Genomic DNA, 13180 nt, shown 5'->3' on the forward strand with positions numbered 1-13180 from the left:
AGACAGGAATTGCCTGGAGGAGTTTATTTAAATGACTTGGTTTTTACTTTCTTTGGTGTTGCAGAAGCAGAATGCTTCTTATTGTACCGGACCTTTCTATAAAACACGCCCCCCACTTTAAAAATAAGAGTGACAGGCATCATTGATTAAAGATCACTTGTTTTTCAGGAGTGGGCTCTATATAGTAAATATATAGGTTGGTGGAAAGATGCAACTCAGTTTCAGAACAGTAAAGTATATTTAAAAAGTACATTTGGACATACTGAAATATCACAGGAGACCTGGTAATGCCACAAGGCTAATGATATCACAGACACATTTCAGTTCCTGACTGAATCAAGAAGTCTCTTTTTAGACAGTTCAGTGCCTCACTATGTAATGTATAGCTCAAGATATATGTCTGTTACTAATGTACAAAAATAAAAATTCAGCGCTTTTAGATGTTCAGGAATAATGTATGAAAACAAATGCTCAAAGTTGAATGCATGCCATTTTAAAGTTTATTTTATGGCTTATAGTTTTTTAAAGCTTGTTTTATAGTTTAAATGGGAAAAGGGAAGCTTATTCCCCTAATTCCAGAAGATGAAGGTGTTTTTCTCTCTTTCCCCCCCACGAATTAGTCTACTTCAGCAATAGTACACCGTGTGCTGTTCTGGCCTCTTGGGAACAGGACGTGTTTAAGTTTGCTACAGAGATAATGATCGCTTTTAGCAACATATATACCTCCCTGAAAGTACATCGGGATATTGGTCTGGAGAGAAAATGGCGGCAGGGGGGGGTGGGGGAAAGAGAAATTCCTCACTTTAAGATCAGAAGTGGGTAATGGATAATTTAAGGTTAGTTGTAGAACCACTGGCCTCTAACTGTGTATTTCTGTCATCTAGACTTTTCTCAAAAGGAGATTTCACAACATTAAATTTACAGAACAGTCCTATGTTGCAGTTTTATATTCTAAATTAGAAAAGACGCTATTTAAAAAAGCATTAAGCTGAAACTCCATAGCCGATCTGTTAAAAAAAAAACAAAAAACAAAAAAACACCCCTCCCCTCCAAATCACTGCTCTCTGTTTCTTCTTGCTATCTTACTTTGACACAAATAGAAACAGAACAGCGTTTTAAGATCCGGCATTTCTCTGCTTGGTGCAGACATACCGTTTTCTATGAATTTTCCCACCTCTGGGAAATGTACTTCTGGAACGTGTAATTGGTAATAAGCCAAGTGGAACTATGACGCAATTATCCCCTGCAAGTTGCCCTACAAAAAGTGATGTCACTTGGTGCAGATGTAGTCACTTTTACAACACAGGTAGATATGGTAAAGCAGCCTCCACTTCGTTCCCGATTTCCCCACCCCCACTGAATGCAAGAGGTAAGACATTTTCCGGGTTTCCTAACACTCAACTTGACGAGAGTGGGCGCAGGGCAGTGGCTTGAGCCCACCGCTCAAGCAGACGAAGGGGGACCGCTGCGCGGCGACTAACACAGCCAAGTGTTCCCAGCCCCGACGGCAAGGGAACCCTCCAACGACAGGGATCGCGGCCACAGCGCGAGGCCGCCTGATTCCCTTAGTGGGGCCCGCTGGCGTGGCCAGCCGGAACGTGGGGCTCCGCGGGCGTGGGACAGCCCTGCCCCCACTCGGCTCCCACACCCGCTCCCGCTCCCCCGGCGCCGGAAGTGACGCGCGCTAGCTGAAAGATGGCGGCATTGGCGCTCGACCAGGGGGAAGGTAAACACCCTCCGGGCCGCCGCCCGCAAGCGGGCCCCCTTGAGGCACCAGCGGGGACCGAGGGCCCCTGCAGGGCCTCCTGGCCATCTCTCGGCTTCCCACCCTTCGACCTCCCTACCCACGTGGCAGGCTCCCGCGTTGGGACGAGAGCGCTTAGAGCCCCCTGCCTGCGGGCCCCGCCTCCCTGGGCGGGCCCCCGGCGGCTCTCACCGCCCGCAGGGGGCGCGCAGCCAGGAGGGGCCCCTGGCTCTTGGCCCCACACGCCCCGCCCCTAGCCCGCCCCTTGCCCGCCTTCCTCCACCCCCGGCGTGGGTGATCCTGAGGCTCGGCGCGCTTCGGGGCAGAAGCCCGGAGACGCCGTCGTCGACGCCGCCACCAGCAGCGCTTCTGCCGCTACCCGCGGCCCCTCAGCTCCTTTTCCCCGCCTGCGGTCCCGAGTCGGTCCTCTCGCCGAGCCCCGCCGGGTACCCTGTGCCCAAGGCGTTGGCAAGGCCGAGCCCGGCCCCGACGCCGTACCGCCTCACGCCCAGCTCGACTGTCTCGACTTGCGACTCAGCGCTGTCTTCTTTCCCAGGACTGGGTCCGAGGGGGCAGCGGGCGCGCAGACTCGCCCCCCGCCGGAGCGCCCGGGTCCGGCCCGGGAGCGGCCCCTTCTAGACGTTCGAGGACCCTGCCCACTGCCGTCCGGCTACCGACCGCCCACCGTCCGGCCGCCGGCCCAGTTCTTCCTGATGCAAACTGCCGTCTACTAGACCTTGGACGGACCCCCGAGGTACGTAGCCGCCCCTGGCCCTCCGGCCTGCGGGAGCCCGTGCTTCGTCCGCGGCCCCGCGCTCGACACCGATTCGGTAGCCCTTCCTGCACAGTCCCGAGTCAAACACTTGGTAGACGCCGGGACCTAATTTGTCTTTGACTACTTAAATTGTTTGAATTTTAATTTTTTTCAGAGAGAAAAAAAGGAAGAAGCATAATTCAGCCATTTTTTTTGCAGCACACAGCTGCAGGTACCATGATTATTTTCTTCCTAACCCGTTCTTTCCCTTTAAAAATCGTATTTATGCCTGAAATAGAACTATACGAAATGCGAAGCTTAAAACGTGGAATCAGAAGGTCTAGGTTCGACTGGGCGACTGAGAAAATCGCTTGCTGAGCCTTGGTTTCTTATCTGTGAAATCTAGTCACATCACAGGGTAGTGGGGTCTATATGAAGCCATGTATATGAAAATAACGTCTAGCTGTAAAGTGTAAAAATAAAAATGCAAGACAGTTTTTTTGAGTAACCTTTGCCAGAGTGGTTAATGTAGTGGCTAACTGTTGCTGCCTCTTTATTTCTATATTATGAGTATAAGCAATAAGTACGGAATGTCGAAGCAGTGCTGTGAATCGACTAGATATAATAGTCACGTTGCTTGGCCTTCTTCCTATGAAATGCTAACTGCTTATTTAAATAACGGTATTCTTTAATTCAAATTTAACGTTATTGTGGTGCTTTGCTTTTCAGTTTTCTATGCCACTTATTTTCTTTTTCTTACTAGCAGTATTTAACACCTTACATTTGTTTAGTCTTATATTTTCCGAGTTGATATCTTCTTTTGTTAATCTGATTAAATTGTAATTCAGAAAATGCTTTTAACAAAAATTCCTAATTTTAATGCCTATTTTTCATATCTAGGGAACAGGGATGCCTGAATATATCTACTAATGTGAAAATTGTTTTTCATGAGCTTCTAAATGCATTTGGGTTTCTGTAATTCTAAATATATCTGGAAATGTATAGGAAACCCAACTTTTTGACAAATTAATAATATTTATGTAATTTAATTCTCTTTTTTTAATCACCACAACACTGAGGTGCTTAGAAACAGTTTTTCAGTGGTAAAAGGATGTTAATTTGCACTCCATTGCTGATTAACTTGGGGGAATAATAGGGATAGTAAATATTTGTGGTTTGAAAATTGTACTTATTTTTCAGAATTTATAATATATATGTGTAACATCAGTATGGGTTCATCCTTCGACACATCAAAAATTGTAGTATGGTTTGACTTTCAGAATGGTCCACAAAAAGTGAAAGAAGCATTTATTTAGTATATTATTTTTAGGTAACAAATGCTTTTCTGAGATTCTTTTCTGAGATGTTTTATTCAATTTATAATCCAATACCAGTTGTCTTTCTGAATATGCTTTTATGTTTTGTAAAAAGGCAGAATAATAAAAGGCAGGCGGGATTAAATTTGCCAAAGGAAAAGCCTGCTTTAAGGTCCTAGATTTGTATACATTGGACTTGTCACTAGTCCTGAAGGTAAAATTTTGGGAAATCATTACTTTATTGGGAATTTTAAGGTTTGCCCTCTCTGCCTTGATTTGGGTTATCTGGGCCTAAAATCTTGGAACCAGGGCTAGCTTGGCTTCATGGGCCCCGGACTTGGTTCAATAATCTGTGTAAAACTCGCATTGTACAATGTAAAGGTGAATTATAAAATTCATGCTGATTTAAATTTAAAGTTTTTACGTAGGACGAATTAAACAGCAAATAAATAAATGCCGTGAAAAGTTGAGAGAGACCTTAGAAGAAGGGAGAAAGCTATGTCTTAGTATCTACCTGTTTTGAGCAAGAGGCCCTGCATTTTTATTTTGCTCTGGGCCCCAAAAATATGTAGCCCGTTGTCAAGGTTATCATTTTCCATCATAAATGTTTTGAGAGTGAGTAACATTAACTCTGAGGAGAATGAATCTTTAGCTTATGAGGGGTTGAATTAATTTATTAGCATATCTCTCTTTGAATTGGAATGCTGTACCTTGTGTGGGGGTGTTTTTTTTTTTTCTTTTATTGAAGAAAAAAGACAAGTCATTGGTAAAGCATTGTACGATAGTTGGTTAAACGCAAAGGCTCTGAAATCAGGTAGACCCCACCTCCACCACTTAATTATACTCTTGGGCAACTTAAACTCTGAGCTTTGATTTTTTTTTTTGTCTTTTAAATCAAGGATAGTTATAGAACATGGAAGGGAGTGAGGATTAAATTTATCTATTCATCCAGCAAAGATTTATTAAGCACTTGTTAAGTGCCAAGGGCTGTTCTCTCTAAGTTCTGGGGATATAACAATCAATGAAACAAAACAATTTCTTTTTTAAAAAGGGAAAACAAGCAACAAAAAGTAAACTACATAAGGAAAATAAGCCTTATCTTCATTTAATATACTAAGAGGAAAAATTAAGCAGAAAAAGAAAGTGTGGATTTTCTGGTCGATGGGGCATATGGGAGGTTTTTTGTTTTAAAGAGGAGGTTTGAGGAAGGCTTCATTGAGATGACACTGGAGGAAAGACTTGAAGGGACTCATATATATATATATATATATATATATATATGGGGATGGAGTGATCCAGGCAGAGGGAATGGCAAGTGCACAGCCTTAAGGTGGGGGTGTGGCTGGTTTTCAAGAAAACCAGCATATCTGGAGCAGAGTGAACATTATTATTGATATTTTAGGAATCATTGGAGGGACTCTGATAGTTCACCTTTGCCGTGGGTATATGTTGTGCTGCTGCTGGTCCAAAAGTGGAAAACCTTTTCAGAATTAGAAATTTTCATTTAGGAATAAAGAAACTGGAAAAGATATTTCTTCAGATTTTCTCTTTTTAATATGACCTTTAAAACTCTTCTAGCTAAATGATTGAAGCAAATAAGAATGGGTAGAAAATTTATTCATTGTTTCTGATAAGATAATTGAATTTACTTAATGACTTGACGTCATTTAAAGATTTGCCGGATATCTATATCATTAACATCAAGACCTTCCAAAATTTTAAAATTCTTGTGGAGAACTAAAATGGTAACAGTGTGATATTGATGATTTCAAGTTCGGGTGTAACTTTGAGGATTTGGGGTTTTATTCTCAAATAGAGGTTTTTCCTAGAATTCTCACTGGATCCAATCTCTAAAGGCTAGGGAAGCTGTTTTCCATGACATCACCCTTGGATTACTTCTGCTTGTAGTGAGGAATGAGCAGAGGAGCATTAAATTAAAATCTTCTGATGAAAAAGTAGTGTTGAAGCACGAGTGACTTTTTTCTTACAAGGTTTCATGTATTTTAGGACTAAATGCTAAACATACTTGAAAAGTGAAGTAATTTGGATAATAGGTGCCAACCTGGAGGCTGAAGGACCCCAGAGCCTTCCTAAAAGCTTTAGTTAAATGGTCATTTTGCAATTTCGTCCTGAGTAATGAAAACATTTTGATGGACAAGGAAGAATTTTCAGTATTAAACAAATTAAAGTTAACTTACAAAGCCTTTTTTCCCATATTAAATATATTTCTCAATTTGAGTAAGTATCTGAGGGTAAAATTACTGCTAACAGAGCTAATAAAATTAGTTTATTTTCAGGTTTTTCTTTTAGATGGAGAAGTTGGCCTCCCTGAGATTGTTGAATTTGAAATTTTTACTTTATAGGTTACAGAAATTGTAAGAAATGTTATGACTCAGACATTAATTCTATTTTTATCTGTAGTAAGCTTTGAATTTTCTTTTTAAGTGTGCAAGCATGGCATTTTCTGCATAGGCATCATCTTGGGTAGGCTAACAGTTTGAGGATGAAAATGGTATGAAATAATTTAAAATTTTCATTGAAGAGAAGTGTATTAACCTCTGAGAATCTACCTTTTACACTGGATAACAGAGTTTTGTATGAATTTTCAAGCAGCTTGGGGGTGGGCACTGAGCATTAAATTATTGCTTATGGCATAAACATGGAGGTTAGTTAATTTTGAAACCTATTTAACTGTCTAGAATTTGCTTTCATATAAGAATGGCAGCCTTCTAACTGAAAAGGAAGCATTTAATTTATTTGCCTTTAATTTCCTATCCAATTTTACCCCCTCTAGACTTTTTTTCTTTGCTGGTCACTAGAGAGTTTGAACTGTTAGAAATTTCTGTGATATAAATAGCAGTAATAGCCTTCCAGGGCAGAGGTAGTTTGGTTATAAGTGTGTATGTGTGTGTTGTCATTTATCCCATTTATCCCTTATTGTAACTGTCAGTGGTGCTCAAACCTTTTGGTCTCAGGACCTTGCTATATTCTTAAAAATTATTGGAATCCCAAAGAGCTGTATTTATCATAATAGAAATTTAAACTGGGAAATTAAAAAAATTATTTGTAATTCACTTTTAAAAACCCTACTTGTAAATCTAAACAGCACTTCTTATGAAAAATAACTTCTCCAAAAGAATGAAAAACTTGGTGAGAAGAGTGGCATCGTTTTACATTTTTGCAAATTTATTTAATGTCTGGCTTAATAAAAGACAGTGGGCTTCTTACCGTTTCTGTGGTCAGTCTCTTATAGCCTCCGGAAAACAATAAGTGAAAAAGACAACTTTTTAAATTACTATGAACATAGTTTTGACCTTGCAAAGTTCTTTTAGGGGATTAGGACCTCAGTTGTCTGTGGACCACACTTTTAGAATCACTATATTAATCGTTCTTATGCATAGAATGTCTGAGACTTCCTTTTTTCTTTAGTCAGTTCCAAGTTTATGAAGTAAGACAAACTTAAGTATTTCTTTCCTAGTAGTATAAGTATGCCTTGTCATTTAATTTGATTTGGTTTCCCTTTTTTAAAAACCTATCATTTCAAATTCTGAAGGCCAAGTATAGAATACATACACATACAGGTTTATAAACTATGATTTCCCTTAATCTGATGATGTATTTTGAGAAGTGAGGATACAGAATTTCTGTACATTGAACATTTTGCATGTTTAGTTGATATTTTTTCTCAAAGGCCCTTAATGGAGTCCCACCCCAGCCCTCATTGACTTTATAGAGGTTTTATTTGAGTTTTGTTTCATTTTACAATTAGTTTTTATAATTATTTCTTAAATTGCTATAACTCTTTAGAGAATTCTTATGTATAAGATTTTGTATATTTTTCGTTTTGTATTCTTATAGTTTCCTTTTTCTAGCTATTTTTTATTTGCTTACATGTATGTTTTTATGTTATTTTAACTTAAGCGTCACTTTTTTTCTTCGTAGCTTCCAGAGTGTGTATTGTGAACAAGTTGGTTTTGTTTCATATGTTCATTTGTAAGTTTGGTGGTTTGATGTCTTAAACATTGATGTTAATACATCTGTGCTGTGCAACAACACAATGCAAGCCACATAAGTAATTTAAAATTTTCTCATAGCCACAGTTTAAAAAAGTAAAAAGTGAGATTCATTTTAATATATTTTATTTAACCTAGTACATCCAAAGTATTATTTTAACATGTATTCAGTATAAACATTTGTAAACATTTGTGTAATTAAATATTTCACCTTTTTTTTTTTTTTTTAATTATTAAGCCTTCAAAATCTGTTGTCCATTTTACACTTCTGGCACATTTCAATTTGGACTAGCTACATTGGCTTCCATGTTGAACAGCACAGATTTAGAGGAGAGTTGCTGCTCTGGTTAGGGCAAAACATGAGGGGCCCAGGAAAGCTGGAAAATTGTACTCATGTGATGAAAAATATGGAAGCAATGTCACAACAAGATGAGGCTGTGTTTTGACTACCAGTACATCTAATCTCTTAAAGGATTGCATTGTGATAAGCGCCAGGGAGGTATGAGGGGAACTGAGGGATGGTAAAGTTCCTCTGGTCTTGTGTGTGATAAGCAGCATTGGGCAAGAGTTGGACAAGGAAAGGCAGCATTGATTGACCTCTGGTGGGGTAATTGCTCTGGGCTAGACATTTAACTTACGGCAATTCATTTAATTACCACCCCACTCAAGATGATGATGATTATTCCTAATATAGAGATGGAAACCGAGGTCAGGAGGTTAAATTTCTTCAGGTTACACAGGTAGTAAGTACTAGTAAGCTCTCCGTTTTCAGATGTTTTGCTCTAACCACAGTATTGTGGTGGTGGTGGTTTTTTTTTTTTTTTTTTTGCAAATCAGATTCTAGTCTTGACTCATTCTAACTAGTTGTCTGACCTTAAAGAAAATTTCACCTGTGGACCTTAGTATCTTCATTAGTTTAGCTAGAGTTGACCTAGGTCCTGAGAGATTTTTTCTGAGGTGGGCTGGGGTTGAAAGTGCTGTTGCCAGGGAGAAGGGTTTCTGCCAAGTTTACTGAACTGTTAAAGGGTCAGGTTTATTATATTCGTTCCAGTAGCACCATGAAGGGGTTGGAAAATAAGCCCTAATGTTATGGTGTACTGAAAGGTTGTACACAGCTCTAAGTCTTAACATGTATTAACTCATTTAATCCTCACAGTCACTTATGAGATAGATTCTATTAATATTAATAGACCCTTTTCACAGATGAGGGCAGCGGAACAAAGAGAGGTGAAGTAGCTTGCCCCAAGGTCACAAAGTTAATAAGAGGTAGAACCAGGATTCAAACGCAGGTATCTGACTGCAGTCTTTATACTCTTAACTTACTATTTAGGGACTTATATCATGTTGATCAGTTAATCACTGAGTATTTTTTCATTTTCTACTTGAACACATGCTTCCATAAAAGTTTAAAACACAACTGCTTCTCTAAATCTGTTAGTCTTATTGATAGATGCACCAAGCTTTTTCATGTAGAAAAGTTGCTTTGTATGTCCCAGCTATCACAAATTTGTTCTAGAAATAAATTTAGATCAGGTACACTTGACAAATGCATTGCTAAGACTTGAGAAGTACCTATAGTTTATTTATTCTGGATATCTCTATATTATACATCTGTACAATCATAAAAATAGAATGAGAATTTTATGATTAAAAATTTTTAGAGATCATGTTGAATGCTCTCATTTTACAGATATAAAGACCAAGAAAGTTTGAGTAACTTAAAAGTATAGCCATTTCTGTCATAAAACTGTATTAGTTAGGGACCGCCTACCTAAGGTAGTAAAATGGGAGAACTCTAGGAATGTAAGGATTTCTCTCAGAACCCAAGGACAGGAACAGAGCTAGGCCTAGGAACTGGAAAAATTAAAGCTTTAGGGAGTATTCCCTATCCTCTTAACTTGGCTTTCTTCTTTCTCAGTTGACTTGAGTTTATTTATTTATTTGTTTATTAAAAATTATTTTATTAACTCACGGAGAAAACACCCATTTTTAACGGGCATAGTTACCACACAAACACACAGATGGTGCCCAGCTTATGATGATTTGATGTATGATTTTTCAGTTTTATGATGGTGTGAAAGTGATGATAGCCAGGTCTTGGTTTCTAATACCAATCTTCAATAAAACGAACTAGGGCTTTTTGGAGAAATGGCCGATTCAAAGACTGCCTTTCTTTATCCTCCGCCGTTTTGTGTGTCCGCCATCGTGTGCGTCCGCCATCTTGTGCAGAGTCCTGTGCCTGGGAGACGGTTGTCTCTAAGCTCGGTCTCTGTCTGCCTTTTTCATTCTCTGCAGTGTGTTTGTCCTGGGAGGAATCCCTATGGGAGATGGCTCTAGGGTGCGAGGTGGGGAGGAGTGGTGGTGAGCTGCGGTGCAGGTGACTGACTTTGGTACCCGGCTCACGTGGCAGGGCGAGGTTACTGGTGCGTCCTCCATCGTGTGCGTCCCCCGTTGTGTGTTTCCGCCGTCATGTGCGTCCGCCATCTTGTGCGTCTGCCATCGTGTGTTTCCGCCGTTGTGTGCGTCCGCCATTGTGTGTGGAGTCCTGTGCCTGGGAGACGGTTGTCTCTAAGCTCGGTCTGTGTCTGCCTTTTTCATTCTCTGCAGTGTGTTTGTCCTGGGAGGAATCCCTATGGGAGATGGCTCTAGGGTGCGAGGTGGGGAGGAGTGGTGGTGAGCTGCGGTGCAGGTGACTGACTTTGGTACCCGGCTCACGTGGCAGGGCGAGGTTACTGGTGCGTCCTCCATCGTGTGCGTCCCCCGTTGTGTGTTTCCGCCGTCATGTGCGTCCGCCATCTTGTGCGTCTGCCATCGTGTGTTTCCGCCGTTGTGTGCGTCCGTCATTGTGTGTGGAGTCCTGTGCCTGGGAGACGGTTGTCTCTAAGCTCGGTCTGTGTCTGCCTTTTTCATTCTCTGCAGTGTGTTGGTCCTGGGAGGAATCCCTATGGGAGATGGCTTTAGGGTGCGAGGTGGGGAGGAGTGGTGGTGAGCTGCGGTGCAGGTGACTGACTTTGGTACCCGGCTCACGTGGCAGGGCGAGGTTACTGGTGCGTCCTCCATCGTGTGCGTCCCCCGTTGTGTGTTTCCGCCGTCATGTGCGTCCGCCATCTTGTGCGTCCGCCATCTTGTGCGTCTGCCATCGTGTGTTTCCGCCGTTGTGTGCGTCCGCCATTGTGTGTGGAGTCCTGTGCCTGGGAGACGGTTGTCTCTAAGCTCGGTCTGTGTCTGCCTTTTTCATTCTCTGCAGTGTGTTTGTCCTGGGAGGAATCCCTATGGGAGATGGCTCTAGGGTGCGAGGTGGGGAGGAGTGGTGGTGAGCTGCGGTGCAGGTGACTGACTTTGGTACCCGGCTCACGTGGCAGGGCGAGGTTACTGGTGCGTCCTCCATCGTGTGCGTCCCCCGTTGTGTGTTTCCGCCGTCATGTGCGTCCGCCATCTTGTGCGTCTGCCATCGTGTGTTTCCGCCGTTGTGTGCGTCCGTCATTGTGTGTGGAGTCCTGTGCCTGGGAGACGGTTGTCTCTAAGCTCGGTCTGTGTCTGCCTTTTTCATTCTCTGCAGTGTGTTGGTCCTGGGAGGAATCCCTATGGGAGATGGCTTTAGGGTGCGAGGTGGGGAGGAGTGGTGGTGAGCTGCGGTGCAGGTGACTGACTTTGGTACCCGGCTCACGTGGCAGGGCGAGGTTACTGGTGCGTCCTCCATCGTGTGCGTCCCCCGTTGTGTGTTTCCGCCGTCATGTGCGTCCGCCATCTTGTGCGTCTGCCATCGTGTGTTTCCGCCGTTGTGTGCGTCCGCCATTGTGTGTGGAGTCCTGTGCCTGGGAGACGGTTGTCTCTAAGCTCGGTCTCTGTGTCTGCCTTTTTCATTCTCTGCAGTGTGTTGGTCCTGGGAGGAATCCCTATGGGAGATGGCTTTAGGGTGCGAGGTGGGGAGGAGTGGTGGTGAGCTGCGGTGCAGGTGACTGACTTTGGTACCCGGCTCACGTGGCAGGCCGAGGTTACTGGTGCGTCCTCCATCGTGTGCGTCCCCCGTTGTGTGTTTCCACCGTCATGTGCGTCCGCCATCTTGAGCGTCTGCCATCGTGTGTTTCCGCCGTTGTGTGCGTCCGCCATTGTGTGTGGAGTCCTTTGCCTGGGAGACGGTTGTCTCAAACCTCGATTTCTGTGTCTTTGTCTTTTTCATTCTCTGCAGTGTGTTGGTTCTGGGAGGAATCCCTATGGGAGATGACTCTAGGGTGCGAGGTGGGGAGGGGTAGGGAGGAGGAGTGGTGGGGCGCGGTGCAGGTGACTGTCTGATACTCGGCTCACGTTGCAGAGCGAGGTTAGTGGTGCGTCCGCCATCGTGTGCGTCCGCCATCGTGTGCGTCCGTCATCATGTGTGTCCTCTGTCGTGTGCGTCCCCCGTCGTGTGCTTCTGTGCGTCCACCATCTTGTGCGTTTGCCATCGTGTGCTTCCGCCGTTGTGTGCTTCCGCCATCTTGTGCAGAGCCCTTCGCCTGGGAGAGGATCGTCTAAGCTCGGTCTCCATGTCTTTGCCTTCTTCATTCTATGCAGTGTGTTGGTTCTGGGAGGATTCCCTCTGGGAGATGACTCTAGGGTGCGAGGTGGGGAGGGCTAGGGAGGAGGAGTGGTGGGGCGCGGTGCCAGTGCCCCCAACTGCTTTTCGACATTTTGCAGTTCAAATTGTACAGTCAGTGCATTCCTCTCTTTTTCCCTTACTTTGTCTCCTTCTTTCTAAATTTTTGACGAAAGAGCGTTCATTTTGATTAATATTTCCCACCAGGATCTGACCGTTTGTGACCAGAAACGGGATCGCAGAGTGGAAGCCTGCCTGCTGTGAATCCCCCTCAGTGGGTTGTGGGTTGCCCAGAGGAGGGTGGATACCGGGGTTTACGTATTTAGGATCTGCTGCTGCTCCTCTTTTTTTCATCTTGCTTCTTTGCTGTATAATGTTCCCACCAGAGAAAGTATCTGGAACCTAGATTGCTTTTTTCTTTTTGTGAAAGCATAGTATCTCTGTTTTAAAATTTCTTTCAGATGGAATTTTTTTCCAGAAAAGTGAATAATAGCTGTTTGAGACCTTATTAGATAGTTATAACTTCAATAAAGAGGGTTACTTTGACAAGAAGTGAAATGTATGGTTTTTTAGGCATTGTCAAAATAACAGATTAATGAAACACAAAGCGGTCTACTCTCAAGTAGATGAACACTGATGGGCAGCCTTCTATTAGTAAATCTCCAGTAAATGTCACCGATACATCTTCAAGAGTCAGAGTGATCATTGGTATCTGTAATGATCCCGAGGAAAATCATGAAATACCAAGTTTTCATCCAGTTTAGTTTGTTATTTTCTAAT

At 42.9% G+C, this 13180-nt stretch overlaps 1 protein-coding gene across 1 annotated transcript in view; it reads left to right on the forward strand.

Moving 5' to 3' along the window:
* The first annotated feature begins 2044 nt into the window (after nt 1-2044).
* KLHL15 (kelch like family member 15) overlaps nt 2045-13180 on the forward strand; it is a 31811-nt gene continuing 20675 nt past the window's right edge. Inside the window, exon 1 of the mRNA XM_090264575.1 lies at nt 2045-2498. The gene's annotated coding sequence lies outside the window, so the exon portion shown is untranslated. The remainder of the gene's footprint in view (nt 2499-13180) is intronic.

This window comes from Furipterus horrens, unplaced genomic scaffold (genome assembly GCF_987537825.1).
Source record: "Furipterus horrens unplaced genomic scaffold, mFurHor1.1.pri manual_scaffold_17, whole genome shotgun sequence".
Classification (NCBI taxonomy): Eukaryota; Metazoa; Chordata; class Mammalia; order Chiroptera; family Furipteridae; genus Furipterus; species Furipterus horrens.